This window comes from Nicotiana tomentosiformis, chromosome 11, assembly GCF_000390325.3.
Source record: "Nicotiana tomentosiformis chromosome 11, ASM39032v3, whole genome shotgun sequence".
NCBI lineage: Eukaryota > Viridiplantae > Streptophyta > Magnoliopsida > Solanales > Solanaceae > Nicotiana > Nicotiana tomentosiformis.
In genome coordinates this window covers 97,147,923-97,160,628 of record NC_090822.1, presented here as the reverse complement: position 1 = coordinate 97,160,628, position 12,706 = coordinate 97,147,923, and positions in this window count along the sequence as shown.

Here is a 12,706-nt window from a genome sequence, read left to right as displayed (position 1 = left end):
GAAAATGGCTTTTTTTCTTGCTGATTTTCGTCACTTTGCTTTGGCTATTTTCGCAGCTGATTTTGCTGGAAAATAGTGTGTTTTTCAGCTGCTTTTGGAGCTGTTTTGGGGCTGATTTGGGTTGGGTTTTGGGATATTCTTGGAGGTGTTTTAGAGTTGGAGTTTGAGGTTATTTCTGCTTGTTTTTAGTGGTTAAAACTTGGAGTTCATGGGCTGAAAATGGAACTGAAGTTGCAGCTCTTTTAGTGATGTTAGAAGTTGGTTTTTCGGATTTCTTTGTTGCGTTTTGGTGAGGGATTTGAGCTCATTTTTGGGCTATTCTTTGCTGGGTTTGAGGGCTGGACAGTGATGGTTTTTTTTTAGGAGGAAGATGAATGTGTAGTGAGGAAGAAGAAGAGGAAGGCAGCTCGTTTTTTTCTTTCTTTTTCAGCTCTCCTCCCTCCTTTTTTTGTGTATTATGTGTGTGTTTTATAGTTGAAAATGGGGTGTGGAGTTTGTGATAGGAGACAAGCATGGGGGACAAGGAGCGGAGAACAATGGAGAGAGTAGGGAGCAAAGTGTGGGGGGACAAACATGGGGGACAAGGAGTGGGGAACAATGGAGAGTGGAGTAGAGAGCAAAGTGTGGATGAGACAAAGCATGGGGGACAAAGAAAAATTGAGTGGGGACACGCCTGGGAAGCAGGAAATATTCAAGCACGGTCAAAAATTAGGTGCTCACAACATTGGCCGAACCACGTTAAATTTGTGTCTTCTTTATATTTTTTAATTGCCGTTATTATCAACTTGTATTGTATTTGTTATTGTCATTATAATATTGTTTGGCTAAATTACGCACTACCTGATTTTTCGATCCTACTATCCCAATTTATGCATATCCCACGAGAAGAACATTGGGAAGCTGCACTACGGATTTTTCGATTTTTCAAATGAAAACCAGTGCAAGGTACTTTATTGTGTAGTGCATGTGATTTGAAGCTATATGTCTGGTGTGATTCAGATTGGGGAGGTTGCCTTTTAACACGACGATCTCTTATTGAGTGGTCTGTGCTCTTAGGCAATTCACCAATATCTTGGAAGACTAAGAAGCAGCAGATGGTGTCCAGGTCATCTGCAGAAGCTGAATATAAATCTATGGCCACCGCAACATGTGAATTGAAGTGGCAAAAGCGAATTTTATTCAGTTTGGGGGTGACACATCCTACTCCAATAAGACTATATTGTGATAGTCAGTGCTGCACATTGCAAAAAATCCAGTATTTCATGAACGGACGAAATACATAGAAGTAGGTTATCATTTTCTCCAAGACGCGATAATGAAGGGCAATATTTGTCCAGCACATGTTTCCTCTAAAGTGCAGCTCGCAGATATTTTTACGAAAGCATTGGGAAAGCAGCAATATTGACTATCTCCTTCGCAAGTTGCGCATTCAAAATCTTCATGCACCAACGTAAGAAGGGGGCTATATTAGGCAAGATCCGTAAATGCGTAAATATAGTAACTGTATATTCTGTATCTATATTTGATAAAGATGTGATATTCTATGAGATATTATAGGGACATGATATTCTGAGAATATTCTTAGGAGAGATTTTAGGGAGTAATTTAAACTCATGTATATATACTCTTCTTTCTTGAAATGAGAAGGTTAGTCAGATCCTTCTAAAAGTTGTGCAATATTAAATATAGATGTTCATATGGCAAATTGTATACGGGAAACATACTACATAAATGGGGATAGTAGAGAATCAGTGGTGCATCCAATGTAAAGAGGCAAATGAAAGCCATGCACACTTGTTCTTTGAGTGTATTTATATTGCTACATTCTAGAGTAAAATTATGAGGTGGCAAGGGATACCAAGGAACATTTTGAGTCTACAATATGAACTGATTTTGGCTAATGTACATATGAATGGGAAGAACACAATTGCTGAAGTCTATAGAATGTACTTGGCTAAGTGTATATATATATCACATCTAGCCAGAAAAGATTTGCAAAATATATCAAGATAAGCAGAGGAAGGTGAAATTGCTAAAAAGGTAAGTAATTCAAGAACTGTTGCAGGGTTCAGCTGATGTCAAGACTAGCAGGAAGAATACTTTGGTATGTCAAATTTTTTAGTCTTAGCTAGTTGAGTAGTAGATAGGATATTTGGTGATTACTGCAGCTTGAGGCCTTCTGTCTTTTGTTTTGCTTATTTATTTGGAAATTTTGTAAAGCCTGTATATCTTTCCTGGTAAATAATATTTCTAACTTATCAAACAAAATGTAAAGAAAATTGGAAAGATATAAATATGTTACTGGGTGACACATTATTCATCCATATTAACGAATATATGAGTTACTAGTGTAGATAAAGACATAATAAGGGATATGACGATGTAGTGATAAAATGGTAAATGTATTAGTATTGCCATGGTAATGATAATCAGGGCAAAATAATATAAAAATTTATTTATGTCACGACCCAATTTCTTTTATAGGCTGTGATGGCGCCCAACGTCGCCGCTAGGCAAGTCAATGGTGAACTGACCATGCGATTACTCTTTTAATAAGTTTCCAAGTAATTAAATTTTATTTATTAAGAGATTAAGGAGTCAAAAATTAATAAAATAAAACGAAAGCAACTGAGTGGGCAATTTTAGTGACATAAATACTCCAAACCATAAACTCTACTAGTATGTATGCCAAGACCTGGTGTCACGAGTGCATGAGCAACTAGTAAAATATACAAAACTCTAACTACTGTCTGAAATAAAGTAGACAGAAAAATAGATACAAAAGAGAGACTCTAGGTGCTGCAGAACGGCTCAGTAAGCAGCTCACCACTAGTCGTCGGGGTAACAAGAGTGCACACCGATATGACCGCCAGATGCACCTGCCTCAGATCCTTCATGATTAGTGCAGAAGTGTAGCGTGAGTACATAAATAACATGTACCCAGTAAGTATCTAGTCTAACTTCGAAGAAGTAGTGACGAGGGGTCGACATCGACATTCACTATGGGCTAACAATAAAATACAGGAATTCTAAATAAGCATGTGTTATGTAAATAATAAATATAATTCAGTAACAAGTAGTGAATAATAATTCTTTCACTAATAATAAATTCTAAGTCAATTTCTGTCATTAAATAATTATAATCGCTGAAATAACATCAAGTATAGTTAGGCTCTGAGTATTATCACGCACGATTTATGCCGAGGTCGTACGCCCCGATCTAAAAATATACTATGTACACTGCCGAAGGTCGAACGGTACGAACCATAGATGTATCTATTAACCTGCCGAGGTGAACGGTCCACTCCCATGAGAGTAGAGAAGTTAATCTCGCTCGTGGAAGTACTTGCAACGCGACTGGACATGTATTTCTCAGAGTTATTATATATTCCTCAATTCTTGCAAAAAAAAATTATAATCTAAATTGGAGAGTTTCAACCTTACAATCCCTAATCTCATGCTTTATTTTAGACAATTAATATGCATAATGAACATAATAGTACAATCAAGGAATGATGTAAATCAAAGACTACGCGGACATCTCATGGAATATAACTACGCACGGACTCTCGTCACCTAGTGTGTACGTAGCGCCCCACACGAGTAATTTACAACGAAAATACACCTAAGGGGAATGAGTTCCCTCTTACAAGGTTAGGCAAGAGACTTACCTCGTTCTCAAGCTCATATTTGATCCACAAATATGCTTTAAATCTGTAACTTGGTGCCAACCAACCCGAAACTAGTCAAATGTTATATAAATTAATCAATACATATTCAAGCGTTCATAATTTAACTATTAGAGTAATTACCCAACCCAAATTAAAAGATTCCTAAAATGTACCCCCTGGCCCACGTGCCCGGATTTCGAACATAATTACTTATTAAATTTAAAGATGACATTTTAGGTCATCACATTCTTAGAGGGGACTTTTCACCTAGCTATTGAAGGTAAGTAATTCCTACCCAATCTAAGTTAAATACATAGATTATGGATAGATTTTAACATGTAAAATTGTGAAAATTATGGGTATAGGTGAAAAATCTAGGATTTTAATAAAAATGGGATTTAACCACGCAAAAATGATTATGGAATGGGATGAAAATTATATATTTGAGTTTGTGAGATTATGGGTAACAACTATCTTTGAAAATTTTCTAAGATCTCAAAAAATACCATTTATCATTCGAAAAGTTTTCATGTGAAAAATGGATTAAAATATGAAATAGAGCCTTAAAACTCAACTGAGTTGACTTTGGTCAATATTTTGAGCAAACGGACCCGGATCAGTATTTTAACAGTTCCGGTAGCTCCGTATCGTGATTTGGGACTTGGGCGTATGCCCGGAATTTAATTTGGAGGTCCCTAACTCAAGTTATGACCATTTAACGGAAACTAGTAATTTAAAGACTAGAGATTTCCAAGTTTGATCACGGGGTTGACTTTTTGATATCGGAGCCGAAATCTGATTCTGAAAATTTGAACAGCTATGTTATGCCATTTATGACTTGTGTGTCAAATTTGAAGTCATTCCGTATTCATTTAATATATTTTTGGCACGTAATTTGCAAATGGAAAAGTTTAAAACTCAAAGTCCGAATCGATGTGTGAATTGCAATTTCGATATTATTTGATGTGATTTGAGACCCCGAGTAAGTTCGTATTATGTTACGGGATTTGTTGGGATAATTGGATGAGGTCTCGAGGGGCTCGGGTGAGTTTCGGATAGGCCACGAGATGTTTTGAACTTAGAAAATTTTGTTGGTATAACTGAACTTGTTGCAGGCCTCTGATCTTGCAATTGCGAGATCAGGCATCGCAAATGAGAACCAAGCAGGAATGGCAATTGCGAGATTTTTATCGCAATTGCGAAGAAAGCCTAGGCTAGCAGTTCTCGCAAATGCGAGTTTATCTTTGCAATTGCGAAGGGCCAATTGTCGCAAATGCTACATAATCTTCGCATTTGCGAAGGCAGCGGGATTGTGAAGGAATTGCGAGTGTTTCTTCGCATTTGCGAAGCTCAAGTCACAATTGCGACACCTGTAGCTGAACAAAATAACTTTTGGACGGGATTTTTGATTCATTTCCCAAATCTTCAAAACCTAAAACCTCAAGAGGGGATTTTGGGCGATTTTCACAGAAAAACATTGGGGTAAGTGTTCCTTATCCTATATTGATTGTATTTCATGATTTCATACTCATTTATATCATGAGTTTGTGAATTTATGGAAGAAAAATAAGATTTTTCTAAAATCTTCCAAAAATGAAACTTTAAGATTTGAAGGTCCATTTGATATCGGAATTAGATAATTTTTGTATGGTTGGACTCGTCTCGGAATTAGATAATTTTTGTTAGTTTTTCCGAGATTTGAGTCGTGGGTCCCACTGTTGAATATTTTAATAAATTTTAGATTTTATCCGAAAAATTAGTAAATTCATATGGAATTAATTCCTATGATTAGTATTGAATATATTGAATTGTTTGTGAATAGATTTGAGGCTTTCGGAGGCAAATTTAAAAGGAAAAGTTATGGTTGAATAATTGATTGGAATTTGCAAGGCGAGGTAAGTGTCGTGGTTAACCTGGACTTGAGGGAATAGAATCCTTAATTTAATTGTTATGTGTATTGCATGTGAACGACGTATAGGCAAGGTGACGAGTGTCTATACGTCATCAAATTAATTGTTTGCCTGCTTACTTGAAAAATCATAAATTATTTTAAATCATAAATTAATTATTATAATAATTGTTTCTCTCCTATTCTTTGTCAAATATTAATTCTTGAATTCCTGCATTAATTGTTACATGTTATTTGAATTATGTGTTTAATTGTTATTTGACATTTAGCTTATTAAATATTAAACTGCCTATTTTCTCCCTGATTTCCATAATAATCTATTATTTGTCATTGTTTGTTTCATAATTAAATTATAATTATTGTATGCTTGTTGTCTTATAATTTTATGTTAATTATTGTATTTATTGGGAAAATTTCTTCTATAAGAATTGGTAAATGAATATGTTGGAGGAGCGGGTTGCACGCCGCAACAGAATTAATTATAATGAATATATTTAAAAAGTCGACATACATATATATATATTGGGGGATCGGGTTGCACGCCGCAATAGATTTGATTAAAGGAATATATTGTGAGAGCGGGTTGCATGCTGCAACAGAATTGAATGTGAATATATTGTGAGAGCGGGTTGCACGCTGCAACAGAATTGAATGTGAATATATTGTGAGAGCGGGTTGCATGCTGCAACATAATTGATGGAAATGATAATTGGTTATGACTGCCGAGTTGACTTCAATTATTATAAATGAGTTACCTGATTTATTTCTATTATTGTTGTTGTTACTAATATTGCGTGCAGGTAATGTAAGTGATCTGCCTTAGCCTCGTCACTACTTCGTCGAGGTTAGGCTCAGCACTTATCAGTACATGGGGTCGATTGTACTGATACTACACTCTGCACTTCTTGTGCAGATTTTGGAATTGGTCCCAGCGGCGTACCATAATTTTGCTCGGATTTCAGTTACCAAAGGAAACTTGAGGTATAACTGCATGGCGTTCGTAGTTCTGAAGTCCCCGTCTATTGTACTTTAGCTGTGTGTTTATTTCCAAACAGCTTTATTTTATTCAGACCTTTATTTGTATTTATTCTAGAGCTCGTGCACTTGTGACACCAATTCTGGGATGGTATTTAGACACCGTTGTTTTTATGGATTATTCACTATATTTCAAACTTTGCTTCCGCATTTGTTTCTTTGATTATTAATAATTTAAAAATTATTTAAAAATTAGTTAATATTATTCTAACATTGGCTTGCTTAGCAAATGAAATGTTAGGCGCCATCACGGTCCGAAGGTGGGAATTTTGGGTCGTGACTGTTGGTATCAGAGCACTAGGTTACATAGGTCTCACGAGTCATAAGCAAGCTTAGTAGAGTCTGAAGGATCTGTACGGAGACGTCTGTACTTATCTTTCAGAGACTATGAAGTTTAGGAACAATATCACTTCTTTCTGATTCTGTCGTGCATTTTTATTCTATCATCGATGATTGAACCATTCTACTCTTATTCTCTCGCAGATGGTGAGAACACGTAATACATCTACCGATGGGCAAGGACCAGAACCCCCTGTGGCAACTATGGCCAGGGGTAGAGGTCGAGGCTGAGGTAGAGCTCAGTCCAGAGCTCGAGTAGCTGCACCTGTTGAAGAACCTCAGGTGGACCTTCAGGAGGAGGTTCCAGTTCAGAATGTACCAGTTGGACCAGTTCAGGTCCCGGAAGGATTCATAGCTACTTCAGTGCTTCAGGACGTTTTAGTCCATTTGGTAAGTCTTATGGAGGGTGTGGCCCAGAATGGTACATTTCCAGTGGCACCAGCCATCTCACAGGCTGGGGGAGGAGCAAAAACTCCCACTACTCCCGCTCCGGAGCAGATGGATACCCAGACTCAGGCTCCAGCAGCCCTGCCGGTTGGGGTAGTTCAGCCAGTTGTTGCGGCACAGATCGGTGATAGGCCCGCCATGTATTTTGAGGCCTTATTGAGACTGGATAAGTTTACCAAGCTCTTTCCAGTTCACTTCAGTGGTACACCTTCTAAGGACCCATAGTATTATCTTGAACGCTGCCATGAGGTGTTGCGGAACATGGGTATAGTTGAGACCAATAAGGTCGATTTTGCTGTATTTCAGATGACGGATTCCGCCAAGAGGTGGTTGAGAGATTATACATTGACCCAACCAGTCGGATCACCTGCACTTACCTGGGAGCAGTTCTCTCAGCTATTTCTGCAGAAGTTCCTCCCTATCACACTGAGAGAGGAATTCCGTAAGCAATTTGAGTGTCTACAGCAGGGCAGTATGACCGTTACTCAGTATGAGTCCCGTTTTATGGATTTGGCCCGTCATGCTCTCCTTTTACTACCTACGGAGGAAGAGACAGAGTGAGGAGGTTTATTGAGGGATTCACTCACCCTATCAGACTTCAGATGCCCAAGGAAACCGGAAGTGAGATTTCTTTTGAGGCGGCTGCTAATGTTGTCAGGAGGATCGAGATGGTTCTTGCACATAAGAGAGGGCAGAGGTCTGATAAGAGGCCTCATCAGTTCAGTGGTTTTAGTAGTGCCTCGTCTGGAGGCAGGGGTAATTTTGGTAGGGGTTATCCTTCTAGACAGTCTCATTCAGCACTTCATGCATCTCCCGGTGCTTCAGGGAGTCATGGTCCTATTATGCCTTACTCTCGGCAGCCAGTATTCAGTGCACATTTAGCTCATATTAGTGCACCACCACTCTAGAGTTACTACAGTTGTTATTCGGCCCATCTGGGTCAGCTTTAGCCTTAGCAACCACGGCATCATGATGGTTGTTATGAGTGTGGAAACATTGGCCACATCAGGAGGTATTGCCTTAGATTGGTGAGTAATAGATCTCGACAAGATTCTCGTGCCATCATACCAGCACCAGATTCTTCACCGCCTGCTCAACCAGCTAGAGGTAGGGGTCAGGCACCTAGAGGTGGAGTTCGGGATATTAGAGGTGGTGGTCAAGCCATACGAGGTAGAGGTCAGACCGTTAGAGGTGGAGGCATCCAGTTAGAGGTTGTCCCAGAGATGCAGTTCAGAGTGTTGGGGCCCAGCCCTGATTTTATGCTTTTCCAGCTAGGCTTGAGGCTGAGTCATCTGATGTTGTGATCACAGATATTATTCCAGTTTGCCATAGAGATGCTTTAGTTATATTTGATCCAGGATCTACTTATTCCTATGTGTCCTCCTATTTTGCTTCATATTTGGCTGTGCCTTGTGATTCTCTGAGTACTTCAATGTGTGTATCTACACCGGTGGGAGACTCTGTTATAGTAGATCATGTCTATCGTTTGTGTGTGGTTACTATTGGTAATTTTGAGACTAGTGTGGATCTTCTACTTATTGATATGGTAGATTTTGATGTCATCTTGAGTATGGATTGGCTGTCTCCTTATTATGCTATATTGGATTGTCATGCCAAGACAGTGACCCTAGCTATGCCGGGGTTACCTCAGTTAGAGTGGAAAGGAACTCTTGGCCATTCTGCCAGCAGGGTTATTTCTTATATGAAGGCTCGGCGTATGGTAGAGAAAGGGTGTCTAGCCTATTTGGCTTATATTCGTGGTCCCAGTGCGAATGTCCCTTTTATGGACTCAGTACCAGTTGTTCGTGAATTTTCTGAAGTATTTCCTGCAGATCTACCAGGGATGCCACCCGACAAAGTTATTGACTTCTATATTGACTTGGCTCCGGGCACTCAGCCCATTTCCATTCCACCATACCGTATGGCCCCACCAGAGTTGAAAGAATTGAAAGAGCAGTTGCAAGACTTGCTTGACCAGGGATTTATTAGGCCCAGTGTCTCGCCCTGGGGTGCACCAGTATTATTTGTAAAGAAGAAAGATGGCTCTATGCGAATGTGTATAGACTATCGGCAGTTGAACAAGGCCACTATCAAAATCAAATATCCGCTGCCAAGAATTGGTGACTTATTTGATCAGCTTCAGGGTGCCAAGGTATTTTTGAAGATCGATTTGAGGTTTAGTTACCATTAGTTGAAGATTAGGTCATCTGATGTCCCTAAAATAACTTTTCGAACTCGGTATGGGCATTACGAATTCCTAGTGATGTCATTTGGGTTGACAAATGCCCCAACATCATTTATGGATTTGATGAATCGGGTGGACGATGCTTTGAGTAGAAAGGCTGTGAGTATGGGCAGTCTTGCGTATATTCCGGTTGGTGAGAGGCCATTAGCTATAGATGTTCAGACTTTGGCTAATCAGTTCGTGAGGTTAGATATTTCAGAACCTAGTCGGGTTCTAGCTTGTACAGTCGCTCGGTCTTCTTTATATGAGCGCATCAGAGAGAGGCAGTGTGATGATCCTCATTTACTTATCCTTAAGGACACGGTACGACACGGTGATGCCAAACATGTTACTGTGGGGGAAGATAGGGTTCTACGAATGCAGGATCATATTTGTGTGCCTAATGTGTATGGGCTTCGTGAATTAATTCTTGAAGAAGCACACAGTTCCAGGTATTTTATTCATCCAAGTACCACCAAAATGTACCAATATTTGCGGCAAAATTATTAGTGGAGGATAATGAAAAGAGATATAGTTGTATATGTAGCTCTGTGTCTGAATTGTCAGCAAGTTAAGTACGAGCATCAGAGACCTGGTGGTTTGCTTCAAAAGTTAGAAATTCCTGAGTGGAAGTGGGAGCGTATCACTATGGGTTTTGCTGTTGGGCTCCCACGGACTCAGAGAAAATTTGACGCAGTTTGGGTCATTGTGGACAGGTTGACCAAGTTAGCACATTTCATTCCAGTGGCAGTTACCTATTCTTTAGAGAGGTTAGCTGAAATTTACATTCGTGAGATTGTCCGCCTTCACGTTGTGCCCGTGTCTATTATTTCAGATCGAGGTACGCAGTTTACATCACATTTTTGAAGGGATGTACAATGTGAGTTAGGAACGCGGGTGGAGTTGAGTACAACATTTCATCCTCAGACGGACAGTCAGAGTGCACTATTCAAATATTGGAATATATGCTCCGCGCTTGTGTTATAGACTTTGGAGATTCTTGGGATCATTTCTTACCGCTTGCGGAGTTTGCTTATAATAATAGCTACATGTCGAGCATTCAGATGGCTCCATATGAGGCATTATACGGAAGGCGATGCCGATCGCCAGTTGGTTGGTTTGAACCGGGAGAGGCTTGGGTACCGATTTGGTACAGTTGTTGGGTACCGATTTGGTACAAGATGCCTTGGATAAGGGCAAGATTATTCAGGATCGACTTCACACAGCTCAGTCTAGGCAAAAGAGTTATGCCGACCGTAAAGTTCGTGATATTGCATTCATGGTTGGAGAAAGAATATTGCTCTGGCTTTCACCTATGAAAGGTGTAATGAGGTTCGGAAAGAAGAGGAAGTTGAGCCATAGTTATATCGGACCCTTTGAAATTGTTGAAAGGGTGGGTGAAGTAGCCTACATGCTTGCATTACCACCTAGTTTATCAGTGGTTCATCCGGTGTTCCATGTGTCTATGCTCCGAAAATATCATGGTGATCCGTCCCATGTGTTAGATTTCAGCTCAGTCCAATTGGACAAATATTTGACTTACAAGGAGGAGCCGGTGGCTATTCTAGCCCGTCAGGTCCGACAGTTGAGGTCTAAGAGTTATCCTTCATTTTCGGGTGCACTGGAGAGGTCAGCCGGTAGATGCATCTACCTAGGAGTCTGAGTCGGATATGCGAAGTAAATATCCACACATTTTCTCTAGCTTAGGTACTTTTTCTAACTCCGTTCGATGACGAACATTTGTTTTAGAGGTGGAGAATGTGATGACCTAAAATGTCATCTTTAAATTTAATAAGTAATTTTGTGTTCTAAGACCTCGAAAAACACCATTTATCATTCCTCGACTGTGCCCAAAAGGTCATCTTATGTTTTAGAACTCGAATATACGCTCTTAAGCCTTTAAAATCTCATTTTTACCCTCCTCGATTTGTGTGCATAGTCCGGGCAGGTTTCCGGAAAGCTTTTATGTTGAAAACTAATAAAAATAAGAATTTTTACCTTAAAAGTTGATTTTAGTTGACTTCGGTCAACATATTTGGTAAACGGGACCGAATCCGTGCTTTGACGGTCCCGGTAGATCCGTATCGAATTATGGGACCTGGGCGTATGCCCGGAATCGAATTCGGAGGTCCCTAGCTTGAGTTGAATTTTTTATGAAAATTAAAAGTTTGAAAATTATTTGTTTTTAAGAATTTAACGATATTTGGCATTGTTAGTATTGGGTATGTATTTTTGTTCCGGTGTCCGGTACAGGTTTATTATGATATTTAAGACATGTCTGTGAAATTTGGTGAGAAACAGAGTTGATTTGACGTGATTTGGACGTCCAGTTGAGAAAATAGAAATTTTAAAGTGTTCTTGAAAATTTCATTTGATTTGGTACTAAATTCGTAGTTCTAAGTGTTATTTTGGCGATTTGATTCCACGAGCAAGTTCGTATGATATTTTAGACTTGTGTGCATGTTTGGTTTAGAGCTCCGAGGGCTTGGGTGAATTTCGGATAGGCTACGGGGTGAGATTTGGCTTGGAAAACACTTATGGGCATCTGATATTATTCTAGGCCTCTAATCTCGCATTTGCGAGATCAGACATCATAATTGCAACATGTGAGAGGTTCGCATTTGCAAGCTTCTCATCGCAAAGGTGAAAAGAAGTTGGGCCAATAGTTTTCGCCTTTGCGAGTTGTCTTTCGCATTTGCGAAGGGAGTCGGGGAAGGGCAATTTTCTTGCCGCTTGCGGAGTTTGCTTATAATAATAGCTACCAGTCGAGCATTCAGATGGCTCCATATGAGGCATTATACGGAAGGCGATGCCGGTCGCCAGTTGGTTGGTTTGAACCGGGAGAGGATCGGTTGTTGGGTACCGATTTGGTACAGGATGCCTTGGATAAGGGCAAGATTATTCAGGATCGACTTCGCACAACTTAGTCTAGGAAAAAGGGTTATGCCGACCGTAAAGTTCGTGATATTGCATTCATGGTTGGAGAAAGAATATTGCTCCAAATTTTACCTATGGAGGGTGTAAAGAGGTTCGGAAAGAAGGGCAAGTTGAGCCATAGTTATATCGGACCCTTTGAAATTG